This window comes from Patagioenas fasciata, chromosome 1, assembly GCF_037038585.1.
Source record: "Patagioenas fasciata isolate bPatFas1 chromosome 1, bPatFas1.hap1, whole genome shotgun sequence".
NCBI classification, from domain to species: domain Eukaryota; kingdom Metazoa; phylum Chordata; class Aves; order Columbiformes; family Columbidae; genus Patagioenas; species Patagioenas fasciata.
The window spans coordinates 23,019,674-23,033,643 of NC_092520.1; the positions used below are offsets into that span (position 1 = coordinate 23,019,674).

Below are 13,970 nucleotides of genomic sequence, written 5' to 3' on the forward strand. Positions count from 1 at the left end.
CTGGGAGTGGAGCGAGGAGGAAGCTCTTTGCCTTTCTGTAAAGACGTATTCACCCAACTTCTGGAGAAGAGTGCTGGGCTATATTGGGAGAAAGGGCAGGCTTCTAGTACCCAATACTTGTACTGTGAGATCAGGATTGTTATCTGTGAAGATCTGGGGATGGTAAATGCTGCCAGCAGGCATTTTCAGGTGTTTGAAAACATTTCAGTATTGACATCCTGTTGAAATTTGTTCCTTCTCAGAGATATTAGATTTCTTTGTCAGTGGTTGGAGAATCTTTCCTTTTGAGATTGAAGATGGGAAAGTGAAAGGGCTAATTTCCTGTCTGTTGTGGTTGGCACAAGTCATTTGTGGTATAGCCTTATCTTTACACTGGGCTTCATTTGCAGTAAAGAAGCAGTGCTGACCATTAAGAAAGAAAATGTTGTCCTGGGCAAGCCTCTTACTGTTGATGTACTGAAGAGGTGAGATATGGGGTACTGATCGATGCTAGTATGCTTCTTATCAGCCAGGAATGTCTGACAAACCAGCGCTGTTACTGGCTGGCTCGCAGGCTTGACAGACTGTGTTTTGTAGATTGCAAAATCTCTGAAGATCAAGTGTTTCACCTCAGATAAATTCCACAAGATGTTTAGGGTTTTGGCAGCCTCCAGTTTAGATAGATCTCCTCTGGCCAACACTGCAGGACTGCTACAGTCAGTCATGCAGTGAATATTTGTACCATAATCCAGTGAGTGAAGGAGCGATAAGAGAGATACCAGGTGCTCCACAACAGGTTGGATATTTTTACTTTATCTGCTTGTGCTTTAAAGGGCAACTGCAAGTACTTGAACTTGTTTGGAAGGAATTGGTGGCAGAGGACACACTGGGGGCTGTGACCAAGTCTGACCATCAAAGTGGTTTTTGGAAAGCTACAGAGTAGCAAATTGTCCCTCGAGGGCTTGGCAGAGGGCAGGTTGCTCTCTATGTTCCAAGGACAGCATGTGTCCTAACTAAGTCTGTGTTTCTGGATGTCTGTGGAGGCTCAGAGTTTGGGCTAGATAACAATTTAATCTTAAGTTAAAGACTACTTGGAAAACATGAGCTGCTGTGTTGTCCTTTATGCTGCTTCTCTTATGTGCCCAAGTTGAAGGCTGGGATCTGGTTCAAGCCTAATTTGAAGATGAACTTTCTGGTTGTTTTATGAAAGCTGCTTAGGATGGGCCACCCAGAGACCCCTTGGCTCTGTGTAATTGATTGTGTGGCTCTTGCAGAAAAGCCACCCATCCTACTGTGGAAGTACTTGAGACCAAGTGGGACCTACCCACTAATTCATGTGTGGTTCTTCTCTTTGAAGGCTCCAGAAACTGTCTGGATTTTCCAAATGTCTGCTGTAGTGTCAGTTTCCAAGATTTTAGCTTTGTGCTTTTAAGATGGAATACATGCAGGAAGCTAACAAGCCAAATCAGTATTGAAGATTTTAACTGCTTCCTTTTTTTGTGTGTGCACGTTGATAGAACAATTGCTTTGTAATTCAAACTACAGTAGTAAGCTTTGGATCTCCATATATGAAACCATGTTTTAAAACCCCTCCCCAGAAAGCAGACTTCAGAATAAAATCCTTTATTCACCATTTTGATGATGACCTGCCGTTTGGGTACTTTTAATCCTCAATCTGTATAAAAGTTATGTCTTGCATTAAATCCTTTATGGTGTGTTTTGTGGTTTTATTTTTTTTTTCCTGTGGATTTCTGAAGTAATCCTCTGTGTGCCATATAGCTTGTTCTCCAAATTGCTTGCACGCAATCTCCTCATTTCTAGGAGTTATAGAAAGTTATAAAGCATTGATTTTTTTAAATAAAATTCAGGTGGAGATACACTTTTAACCAAGAGTCAGCATTATACATTCTGTATCTCTAAAGTCTTGTCCTGTTGAAACTGTTCATACTTTCTGCAATTTACTCAGTGAACATGAGTCAAATGGGGCACTTTGTAGAGGAGTCAGTGATGTACTTGGAAATTAGTAAGAATTGGAATTTTTTTCCTCTTGAAGATTTTACAGGGAAGAATCCATTCAAAAGGGAGTGTGTATATTCAGTTATGCCAGTAAACAGATATTGCTGGATTGCTAATGGTGAACTCAAATATATTATCTTTCTGTATCTCATGTTGCGTGCATCTGCTTTTTTTTTTTTTTTTTGGTCATAACTGTGCATCTTAAATGTAGAACATGTAGTGTGAGTTTCCAGTGCTTATCCTTGGTCTTCTAAAAGATATTTTACTTTTTAAAAAAAAATCAGAGAATGCTGATTTTAAAAAAGCTAGAAAATTGCTTGACATTGACCATGTCTTGATGCCCTTATTTACCTATGTAAGGGTTTGTACTAACCTCTGAGACCAACTATCCTGACATATATTCCATTGCACTGTGCAAAGTGTGCAGGAGTCTCATCCTCATGGTTCACACAGTGATTCTCTGCTTATTCAATGCCTGTATAGGCCACACACATTGCTGACTTGAGTGGAGAGTTCTTCCACCGAAGGATGGGATGCAGTGCTCCTGTGTATGGAGTGCAGCACCATGGACACTGTGGTGATCAGAGTCACAGAATGGTTGGGGTTGGAAGGGACCTCTGGAGATCATCCAGTCCAACCCACCTGCTAAAGCAGGTTCACCAGAGCAGATCGCACAGGAATGTGTCCAGGCGGGTTCTGAATGTCTCCAGAGAAGGAGACTCCACAACCTCTCTGGGCAGCCTGTTCCAGTGCTCTGGCACCCTCAGAGTGAAGAAGTCTCATCATATGTAGACTGTTATATTATTCTGTTATGATCGAATGATCTAGTTAAAGATCATGTTTGTACGGTTCTTGCAGAAAGGCCAGCTATGTCTTAACCACAAAAAATGTATTTTATAAAAAATTAGTGTATGGCTAGATGTTCATCTGTAAGTCAGAATATTCTCTTGATGCTAGGATCTGTAATATTTCCATGGAAACATCTGGATACTTTTTTTCAAGAGATTTTCATTGCTATTTTAATGTGTTTGTTTTGTTTTAACGGGTTTGTGTTTAGTAATATTTAATTTACCGTGCAGTATCCCAGAAGGACTCAAACCTGGTGTTTTATTATGCTTTACTGTAGGCCATTATGTTAGATTTTTTTTTCATCCCCACAGTTTTTATGTGAGTAAGAGTTACCTCGTCTGCAGATATTTGCAGTTAAAAAGCTATTTTTTTACCTTGAAAAAAATCTAAGCTGTAACATGAAATAATGTTTAGCTCAAAACAGTTGAAAGTATGTCTAGATTCTGCTTATGCGTGTTTTAGTCAGCTTTTTTAACCGATCACTGAACCCGATTTTTTTTAATGCGTATCTTTAATTATTCTGTTACTGAAAAGCTAAGTTGAAATTTGTCTTTGGTTGCAGGTAAAGCCACCTGAGTGTGCCAGCAAGTTACAGAACAGCTGTCTTCTCAAACGTGTAGACTGAAAGGATATTCGCTATTCCTTTTTTTAAATGGTAAGCTGTTCAAGGGAGCTCTTACTGAACATACCTTGTCACTTACTTTGTGTGAATTTATTACGAATAGTTTTAAAAACTGTGGTAAGTCCTTAAACTGAAGACCAGTGATGGTGTGTGAAACTGTCTGGAAGGTTTTGAGTTAGCGTTGGGGAAGGAGGTTTATGTTGTTGGGCTGTTAGGCTGTATTAAGCCCTGAAACAAATGTGAAAAGCACTGCTAGCCCAGGAGACTAGTACAATTTAAACACTAATCTTATTGTGTAGAAAACAGAAATTTATTTTATTCATGGATGTTCATGAGAGATTTCATTTATACATTTGCATCTGTTAATTACTTTTACCATGTATAATCTGTACTTTGCTGATGTGTCTTCTTAGAGATTTAAAATAAATCTGCTGAAGTTAAATCTTTGACTGATTTGAAGTGCAAAGGATAATAAAGTATTTATATTTACTGATATTTAACTAGCTTTGTGGGGGAGAATCCCCCTGCTTCCCAATCTGTCTCAGCTGTGACTTGGGCACCCCACTTTTAGATAAGGAATATTTGTTGTGTTGGTGGAAAAGTATGAAAACTGTGGTGTACTTCACTATGTGACTTAAGATGTGGGACACACTGGGCAATGTTAATGAAGGACACTGCAAAAGTAAACAGTTTTGTTAGAATCTAAGTGCAGGTTTGTTTGTTTGTTTGTTTTTTTAGGGGACTACAGCTTGTCTGCTTCTGCAGTGGAAAGGAGAAACCTTTTGAGCAGGAAGAAGCTGGAAAGCAGGTTTGTTGTTCTTCCTTCTAAGAGGGTGAGGATGTTAAAGAAGTATTAGGTACTCATAGGAGACATGGCTCTCTTCCTGCATTGCACACCATGGTGCTGCCTTTGGCAGAAACTACAACCAGCCTTGCTTCAAGGTCTCTGAAATAAGGAAAGTGTGCAGCAGGGCTTCAGGATGCTGTTAACTTTGTCTGTGTCCTAAAGCTGACCCTGGCTATAACCCTGGCTGTCATCTTTTGGCACACTTTGTCCCCCCTACTGAAATTCACATACGCTTATTTTAATTTTGAGTTCTGATTATATGTGATGACATTCAGTGTGCTTATCAGTATATATTTTGTGGAAGAAATTACACTCTAAATTAGGAAAAAACTCAAATAAAGGAGTTTTGGAAAACTCCACTGTGTATGCGTGCATTTTCAGTGTCAAGTAAGAAACTACTGCGAGGGATGAAGGGATGAGGAATTAATATAATGCGCACAGAAATGTGGAAGGTATGGCAACAACCTTCGAAGGAGAAGGATGAAAGAAACCTCATTCTTTCCCTCTTCTGCCCCTCCTGCCGTTCCTGTTAAAAGGCAAAGGGACTTGATTGTAATATACTGAAATTGTTTGGAAAAAAGATAACTGGCTGTATATTTCAAAGATGGAAGAAGCCTGTGAAGGAAAGTAAACAGTCTGCAAGAAATTTGGTCAACCAAATGGACATATCAAAGACTGAAAATATACTTCACTACTAGATTATTGGACTAGCATATTGCTTAATGAATGAGATTTATTCCTCTTTATATATATATATTACTTAGTGTTCTCAGGTGTTTAGTCATCACACTGGTGTGCACATACATGAACGGGTGTGCAAAGGTGTTTCCGGTAGCTAATCCATACCTGTCCTCACTGCAGCAGCTGACTTTAAAATCCCTGATCTCTCTAGTGTGTGGCCCTCAGAAAAAGATGGGAAGTGATGCAGACGTACAGTAGTTATGTGGCTAACAAGGTAAACAGAATTGGTAATGCATATGTGAGATGTCATGTAATACAGTCATTGTGATGACAGATGCCTCTGCAAGCCTGAGGAATAAATAGATAAGAAATGTTTACTTTCTTCTATTCAATAAGATTTTTGTTGGCCTTCTCAGTTGGCTATGTGGTTTTGAGAAGTGTGACAGAAGAGGGTGACAGAAAATTGCAACAGCCCTGAGCTCTTTAGTGTCATAGGCCTGTATTGCTACCACTAAGATGGACTAGGACTAGAGGGCATGACTTAGGAGGAACAGCTGAAGATACTGGGGTTATTCAGCCTGTAGGAGACTGAGGGTGACCTCATCGCTGTCTGCGACTTCCTTATCACGGGGAGCGGAAAGGGAGGTGCTGATCTTGTCTCTCTGGTGTCTGGTGACAGAACATGAGGGAATGACTTGAAGTTGCATCAGAACTTCAGATTAGATACGAGGAAAAAACTCCTCACTGAGAGGGTGAAGCACTGGAACAAGCTTCCTGGGGAAGTGGTTGTGGCCCCAAGCCAGTCAGAGTTCAATAAGTGTTTAGACAATGCTCTTGGGTATCTGATTTAACTTCTAGATTGCCCTGTGTGGAGTCAAGAGTTGGACTGCATGATCCTCATGAGGTCCCTTCCAACTCAGGATATTCCATGATTCTACGATTCTATGATGAGATTTAAATCCTCCTCCTAGGATAATATTGACACCATTTCTTGTAGAAAGCAGTTATTGATCTGTCAGGTCTAGTTCCCACATTTTAGGTAATCATTTGTGTTTAGCTTGCTACTCAGCTGTACAACTAATTGTTCTAACTGGTCTTTTGGAATGTTTCAGTATAAAATGGGAGGTTAGAATAAGTCACTGTTTTTTGTTTTTTTCATTCTTTGTACTAAAGCAGTGTGAGTGCTATCACTGTCACTTAGCCATAAGGGTAATAATTCCATAAACTGCTTTGTCTTCTTTCTTCTGGATTATGTTTCTGCACACATCCAATCTGATTTCAGCCCTGAGAACAGCTCAGCCAGGAGCAGCAGCTATAGAACAGAAATGTTGAAACAGGGAGTGGGGAAAAAAATCCATTTAATTAAATCAAGGAGTGACTGGCTTAAACAACTCTAAGTGGAGTGGATCCCAAGGCGATAACTGGGTTTTGCTTCTGATAAGGAAACATAACTCATCTTGTGGTTGAAGAATTTGTTGTTAAGTTTTGGTGTGATCTAGGTCCGATTTCTGATCCTTCTATGGGCCTCCTGTGCTGCCCAGCATCATCAAGTAGCTTTGTGCCTCTCAACTATAGTTGCAATGCTGCTTCTTGCCTTTCTCAAATTTGGAGACTAAATTTAATGTCTAGGTGTACAGATATTCTAATAATGCAGGTGTTGTGCAACCTTCCTGTAATAGGCTTTCTGATACTATTTTGCAGTTGTGACCTTGCTAGATTTAGGCAGTCCATTCCTTCTTCAGTGGGCTTTAGTTGGCTGTATTGCCAGGAATTTGATATGAGGTTGACTGCCAGCTAGTGGGGAAGATGGGGTCCTTAGATGGAGCTATAATCAGAAAATACTATCTCAGGTTTTCAACCTTAAGATGATTGCTTTTCTTCAAGCAGTGTATGCTTCTTTTTCTCTACCATGTTGTCCTAAAACTAAAACAAAATAAAACTGTTGGTTTTGAACCTCTATAAGCTGCTGATGGTGTTCAGCATCTAATGGGCCATGAGACTGGGTGAGAGCTAGTTTGGAACAAATACTCCTGCTTCCCTACCAAAAAAACCATAAATAAGATGGATGCAGGATCATCAGCACCAACTATTCTGGTCTGCAGGTCTCTCTGTTCCTATTGTACCACACAACTTGCTAGTGTAGTCTTTAACCTTAGTTACTGTTTTCTTGATTCCTTTTGAAGTCTTTGAACATCCCCAGAGGTTCACAAGTAGAAAACCACTGATGGATGGTGCTGCTTTCTTGTGGGTTCAATGTATTTTGTTCAGTACTACTTTTCTTATACTATGTAATACTATTATACTATATTTTTTCCTCCCAACTCACCCACACTTGGCATTCACCCACACTTGGCATTGATTAAAAGAGGAGAATTGCAGAGATAGTTGTAAGTCAGTGTGATACTTCCAAACATTCAGTGCTAGATCCTGAAATTTCATAGACTCTAAAAAAGCTGCATTTACATTTTGAAGAAATATATATGGATATGTCTTGAAGAAAGACAGAAAGACCTGTGTTAGCAAGAGGTTCTGCAAATGATATTTAAATGAGCTGATTTGAAATGCTGTGAGAAAGCAGACTTAAATATTTAGTATTGTCATTGGTAACTTCTTCATCTCCAGTAATCCCAGCTAAGATTTGATGATTTTAGGTGGGTAAAAAAGTTGCTTAAGCCTCTTCTTAGTGATTGATTATATGTGGTAAGAATGCTTACCCCTCCCCCCCCCCCCGCCTCTTCCCCCTTGAAGCTGGTTTCTGGAGCACTTCTACCCAGCCAGCTCCATGGAGATCTGTTGATGCAATGCCAGATTTCATGGAACACAGCTTTTCAACCTTCAAGTGTTGAAAGGGGATTTTTAGAGAAGAGTAACTGCTGTATTTAGTCTGAGGCTCACTATGGTTTTATAGTAGCTTATTTGTCTCATAATGGGAGTTACTGTATGGTATAACAAGGAAATCTCTTTAGTGTTGCAAATAAGGTTTTGTAAGCCAACATCACTGCATCAAAACATGTTACTTTTACTAATGCCTGACAGTCATTTTAGGCTTTATTTAAAAAACAAACAAAAAAACAGCAATCTGCCCAGAACAAACAAAAAACCCCACCTCAAAACAGCAACAGAAAATGAAAAGAACCCAAAACAACAAAAACACAACCAAAAATCCCCCAAACCTGAGAAAGACAACGCACAAAAAACCCCAACCCAAACCAAAACCAAACAAAACCCCCACCAAATCAAATGAAAAATCTGAAACAAGGATTATGCGTTGAGTTATTAGGAAGTTAATGGTAGGCAGAACTTCGCTATGTGATTTTGAGATGCCAGTAAAAGGGGAAGACTTGTCACAAAAGAGACAGAAACACCAAGGGAAAGTAATGTTTTGTATTTGGGGAGGTGTAGCTGCTTTCAGTCTTGATGTGCTTCATATATTAGTGTTAGATATAGTATGTGTATTCAGCTTTTTTTTTTGTTTTTTTTTTTTTTGTTTTTTGTTTTAACTGCAGTCTTATTTCTCTTAGTATTCTGTTCCTGCTGAAAGTGTAAATGGAGATCTGTCCATGCACCTAAATTTTTAAAAATGTCATCAGTATCAGTAAGACCAGGAAAAGGACTCTGATCCATCCTCATTTCTGCTGGGCCCTGTGTTACTTGCTTGTGATTCAATTGCAGGGGTATAATATGGAGCTCCTGTACTTGTGATAACTGGATGTTCTGCAGTGCCATCTATAACTATTACTACTTTATTTTATGAACTGAGAAATTATGTATTGCTAATTTCTTGTGCATCACACATGAGTAGATTCTGTGATTAACTTGAAGATGGTAACCACGTGGAAGAGAGGGAAGAAGTTTACCTGCTAGAGAGAAATTGCGCCATTAGTCCTCGGGTTACCAAACTCTGGCAGTGGGAAAGACATGAAAAGCATCCCCACTCTGGGAAAACCTCTAATCAGAGCTCAGCCCTCCTGGGGCTCCAGAGTGAAATAACCACAACACACAAAGCTGCAGAATTCCTGGCTGCATTAATGCTGGCCCTTAATAAGGCTATTTGTGCCTTGTGGTATGGTTTTTGGGTGGTAGGGTTTGGTGTGGTTGTGGATAATTTTTTTCGGCTACTGGCTTGAATGTTGCACTGTATCACTCGTAGTCTCTTCCTTGATTTATGCACCAGTCCACGATCACCTGGCACTTTGTGATATGGTGTCGTGCAGTAGCCACCAAAAGATGGACTTCATAGGAACAGATGGCGTGCTTGGCTCAGGATGAAAGTGGTTGGGAATTTTTGTGTTGATTCACTTAGACTCAGCTGTTGGATTCAAACACAACATATTTTCCTCAGTTTTTCCTTAAGATGCTCCTAAAATAAATCTGTTTTTTCCTTACATAGGCTGGCAGCCACTTCCAGGTTTCTGATATATAGGGCAAGTGAAGTGTTGGTTGTAGCTTCATAAGCAGAACAATTAGGGAAATCCTGAGTTTCCTGCTGAAACTCCATGACAGGGCTGGGAATCTCCACCTTGAGGGATTTCAGGGATGTTGGTTTGTTTTGTATTAATTTAAATCTTCATGGGCTGTCTGTGTGTTTCCTGAAACATGCCAGGAAATCATTGCTGCTGTCTCCAAGAACCTTATTGTTCAGGTGGACACTGAAGTTGCTTGGCTGCAAGGTATTAAGGGTCATGGTAGCCTGATAAAGCATCATTTCAGTTGTTTCTCACCAGGAAAGTCTCTCCTGCCTGGTGAGAACTGGGAGTGGAGGAGGCACATTAGGAGTCGAGGCAGACAAAGATTAATGCTGAATTGTCATGGTACAAAGTGTTTTTTCTTTTGCAGTTTGACCTATGTTATTGCTCTCTTCAATCATCGCGGAGTGTCATAGGTGTAAAAAAATGTGTATATTTGTGTGTATGTGTATATAACCAATATATATGTATGCAAACTGTGTACTCGTGTATATATGCATATATGATTTTCCTAGGTTTTTTTGGTGTGGAAAAGAACTATAAGAAAACTTAATACTTCCCTATGACATTTTAGATTTTGGGTTAACTGACTATGAGAACTTAACACTTCCCTGTGACATTTCATATTTTAGATCAACTGCTGTGGGGAAAAAGAGTTTAAGAACAATTTTTTTCTTTTGAAAAATGTTGTTCTGAAAGGATTTTAATGGTAAATAGTAGTTAAAGGAAGCAGGGAACACTGTGTATTGCTATAAAATGGATGTTGTTGCACATGAACTGGATCCTCCATCCCTTTTTGTACTTTTCCTTCCAGCTGGAGTTCTGAGAAGCGAATTACAGAGTTTACTCCTGGTTTAACTGGAGGTCATTTGAGGACCTGAGCAGCAGGTTCTCCTGGCAGGCGGCTCCTGAGGCCTCCCCAGGCAGCCGCTGTCGCTCAGGCTGAGACTGTGACCCAGACGGGTATTTCAAGCACTTCAAATCCAGTAAGGCTCTGTTAAATGGGATCAGTGCGAGCCGGCAAGGCCTCGCTGTAACTTATGTTTTCTTTAAATAATCAAGGCGCTGCTGCTAACACTTAGTGTTTGTAAAGGAGGAAGGCTGGAAATAGTCTCCAAGAGCATTATTGTAGCCTAAATGTTAAGAAAAAGCTTGACTACGATTGCAGACTTGTAATGTTCTATTTCAAATTGTTCCAGCATTAAATTGTCTTAAGTAATGTAACACGTCACATGGTAATGGTTCTTTTATTACAGTATTATTCCATTTTTGTGTATGTAGATAAAAGACTTTTCATAACTCTGAACTATTAGAAGAATGTCTATTAGATATCCCAAATGGATTTAAAGTAAGCACTCTAAGGCCATCATTTAAGAGACTGCATTGGAAGAATTGCACTTGAAATAATCTCTCAGTAGTTTATAGTAAATTGGGAAATGAGAAGCCACTCTTTGCCCTCTTATTTTAGTTGTCAGATGGATGAAAAAGGAATTTGTGTTTGCAATGATGCTTTTTGGACTGTAGTCCAAAAAGATCCTGGAACAGGCAGGTGGTGATCAAGAAAGAAACTTCCTTTAGGTGGGAAATGCCCTGGTGTGGTTGGTTGTCAAGTAATGCTATTTATTAAATAGCTGTTCTCTTGCTTTTGCCATTTTTTAATTTCATTGCCCTGTGGTATTATTATGCTGGAAAAATTAAGAGTTACTAAATAGGTGGGAATCACTAGTCTTGAAGTGCACAGCAAGATGTTTGAACCATGATTTATGGTAAGGCTGGATTAATCTGTTCATGGGAATACATTTGCTTGTTCAAAGAGTGGCCTGTAGACATTTTCTCAGAAACCTGGGCTCTGCAGAGTTTGGATATGGAGGGTGGGAACTGCGTGGCTCTGCTTACACAACCAACTCTAAAGTCTGGTAAGATCCAAGCCTGATGATATCTAGAAACATTTTGACTTGCTAGTGGAGGACTGTTCCTGAGCTAATTAGCTTGGTGTTATAACCATCTCTCTGCTGCTTCGTGATTTTGTTCCTCTCGACCTCATCCAGTTTATAATCCTTGCTCAGTGTTACCATTTAGGTCCTAAAGGCTAAAACAAAATTAGATTCTATAAGATGCCACTTTTTCGATTAGTGTTGCGGTACTTCTAAATTTTTATACATGTCAACATTGGTTATTCAAAGTAGAAAGAGCTGAATAATTCAGCAGCCATATGGTTCACTCATGTCAAGATGATACAAAAGGGGGGATGATCAATCTTCTTCCTGTGCTGTGGGACAAAGCGCTGCTTCTTCCTTTGAACTCCCTGCCGAGTTCCTTCTCCCTGTTCTGGATGAGTGCTTCTTTTCAAGAGATGGTATTTTTAAAAGGTAAATGTTATTTGAGAGGTAGACTGTATACTGTACTAAGATATTAATCTTTCTTTCTGCTCTGCTTAAAAACAGAAAAGCTGCCGCTATTTCTGTACACGCACAAGTAAAATATTTTTGAGGTGCTGTGCAAAACAGTTCCAATAGAATTAAAACAAGCTTCAACAAATTGTGTAGTGTCTATCTTTTCAGTAAACAAGCAAAAGTAAGGGGAAACAAATGGCGGCTCAGTTCAGTTCTGTTTGCTTGAATAGGAGAAGGGATGATAATAAATTCTGGGAGTATAATGCAGCTTTTGAGAAAGGTCATACGAAAGAAAAATGTGTTTTGAATGCAGCTTAAGTACTTCCTTATTGAAACAAGTCCATTCTTAAGATAGCAAAAACTGAACAAATGCTCTTATGTGACTTGAAAAGACATTTTTGTTTTCTCCCGTACACACATAACATTTACGCTACATTTGGTGTTAACCGAGTAGTATTAGGTTGAAACAGTAGAATTAATAGTGTCAGTAAGGTTTTTGTTGTTTTATTATAATGTATATACGCAGTGGAGCAGCTGTTCAGAACAGTGTGGAATATTCCTTCTTCCCCGTCCCACCATCCCTTTCACACCGCGCCATCTGGAAGGGCCGGGGAGCTGGATGAGCAGCCATCGCGCTAAGAACAAGATTAACGTGTCGGCATCTTTTGTTGATACTTTAAACTGGTCACTGTTCATTCAGCGGAAAGCAACAATGCGAGTTGTCATCGCGTGTGTGGTTACATTATCCCCACGGATACGGAAAGAAGACAGAAAAGACAATGATTTATGTAGAACAGTTAATTTAATGGTGGTCAATGTGGACTTGGACCCATACAGGCATAAATCGACTTTTATTTTTCCTGTTCAGAATGCTATGTTGATGTGACTAGCCACCTTTTACCCTTAAACACAGTGTTGAGTAATATTGTTCTGTTAAATCAGATTTAAATTTACACATTTGGATAAAATCTTCTGTATATGTTTTTCAACCCATTTCAAACCTTTTTATTTTTTAGTCCTAATTATTATTATTTTTTTTTTTTACAGCAACAAGTATACCACATGTGGATGTCTTGCAGTTTAAAGAGTTGGATTTCTTTAGTACTCTTTAGCCTTATTTCTTTTGAAAGTGTGATTAGTGCTTTTGTTTAATGAACAGAGCTCTGGCTAGAGAAAGGACAGCTTATCTAGAAACGGGGGACTCCAGTCAAGTGTGAAGGTGTCCTGGATCATCTGTATTCTGGTACAGGATGCGCAGAAACGGGTGGGTGGATCTGATGCTGGCAGAGTGGTTTGATTCAGTACAACGAGCTATTGTATTGTGCAATCTGTGAACCTGTATTAGATTTCGGGTAGGTAAATCTGTTCTCAAATAGATACCTTAGTAACAATAAGTGTGTTAGTGCAGGAGAAATCTTATTTAAAGGCTTAACAAATAGCTTCAGTGGGGCCACAGTGCTTTTCTCCTATTATTTTGTGTTTATTTCAATTAGAAGTATTTTAAGGAATGGGAATCTGACATTAGATTCAAGAAGGCTGTTTGAAAATAAGATCCCTGAAACTACTATTACTGTAGAGCAGGCAGCTAGTCTAAGTGAGAAGCTGAATTAGAAGACAGTAACACAACCAAACAAAGATTTTGGCTTTCAGAGGGAAGATAAGCATAAAAAAGAGAGATTAAAACTAGCTGAGGAATATTCACAGATGTTCAGGGGAAGGTATATGCTGTGAAGAAACAGTGTGATGAAATTAAGTAAATATTTTTTTTTTCCAAGTACTTGAGTATGAAAAATATAGTATGTCTGTGTTTTCCTGTGTTTTTATAAAAATCACAAGGCATTTTTGTAAAGTATAAATAATTAGGTGACAGAGGGATAAAAAAAATCCAAGCTAATTTACTGACAAAGTTATTTGCATATTGGGCAGTGTGACAAAATGCTCTGAGTATAAATTGCAAAATCCATTAATTTGGATGATGAGAACTTAATACAGGGAAATACAATATTCCTATAGATATGCTCTGTATTCCATGGATGTGTTTTAGTTGAGCCTGAAAATAACTGTAGTTACATACCCAGAAATGGAGACAAAACAATGCAGTAGCCTCAGGCTACAGA

The 13,970-nt window shown here is 39.1% G+C and overlaps 1 protein-coding gene across 3 annotated transcripts in view; it reads left to right on the forward strand.

Moving 5' to 3' along the window:
• WASF3 (WASP family member 3) overlaps nucleotides 1-13,970 on the forward strand; it is a 65,615-nt gene that overhangs the window by 16,390 nt on the left and 35,255 nt on the right. For 2 of the 3 annotated variants that reach the window (XM_065830450.2, XM_065830460.2), the window contains exons 2-3: nucleotides 3,407-3,499; nucleotides 4,205-4,274. The gene's annotated coding sequence lies outside the window, so the exon portion shown is untranslated. Of the gene's footprint in view, nucleotides 1-3,406; nucleotides 3,500-4,204; nucleotides 4,275-13,025; nucleotides 13,118-13,970 lie in introns of those variants that run through there. The other variant, XM_071804457.1, reaches the window with a different exon arrangement.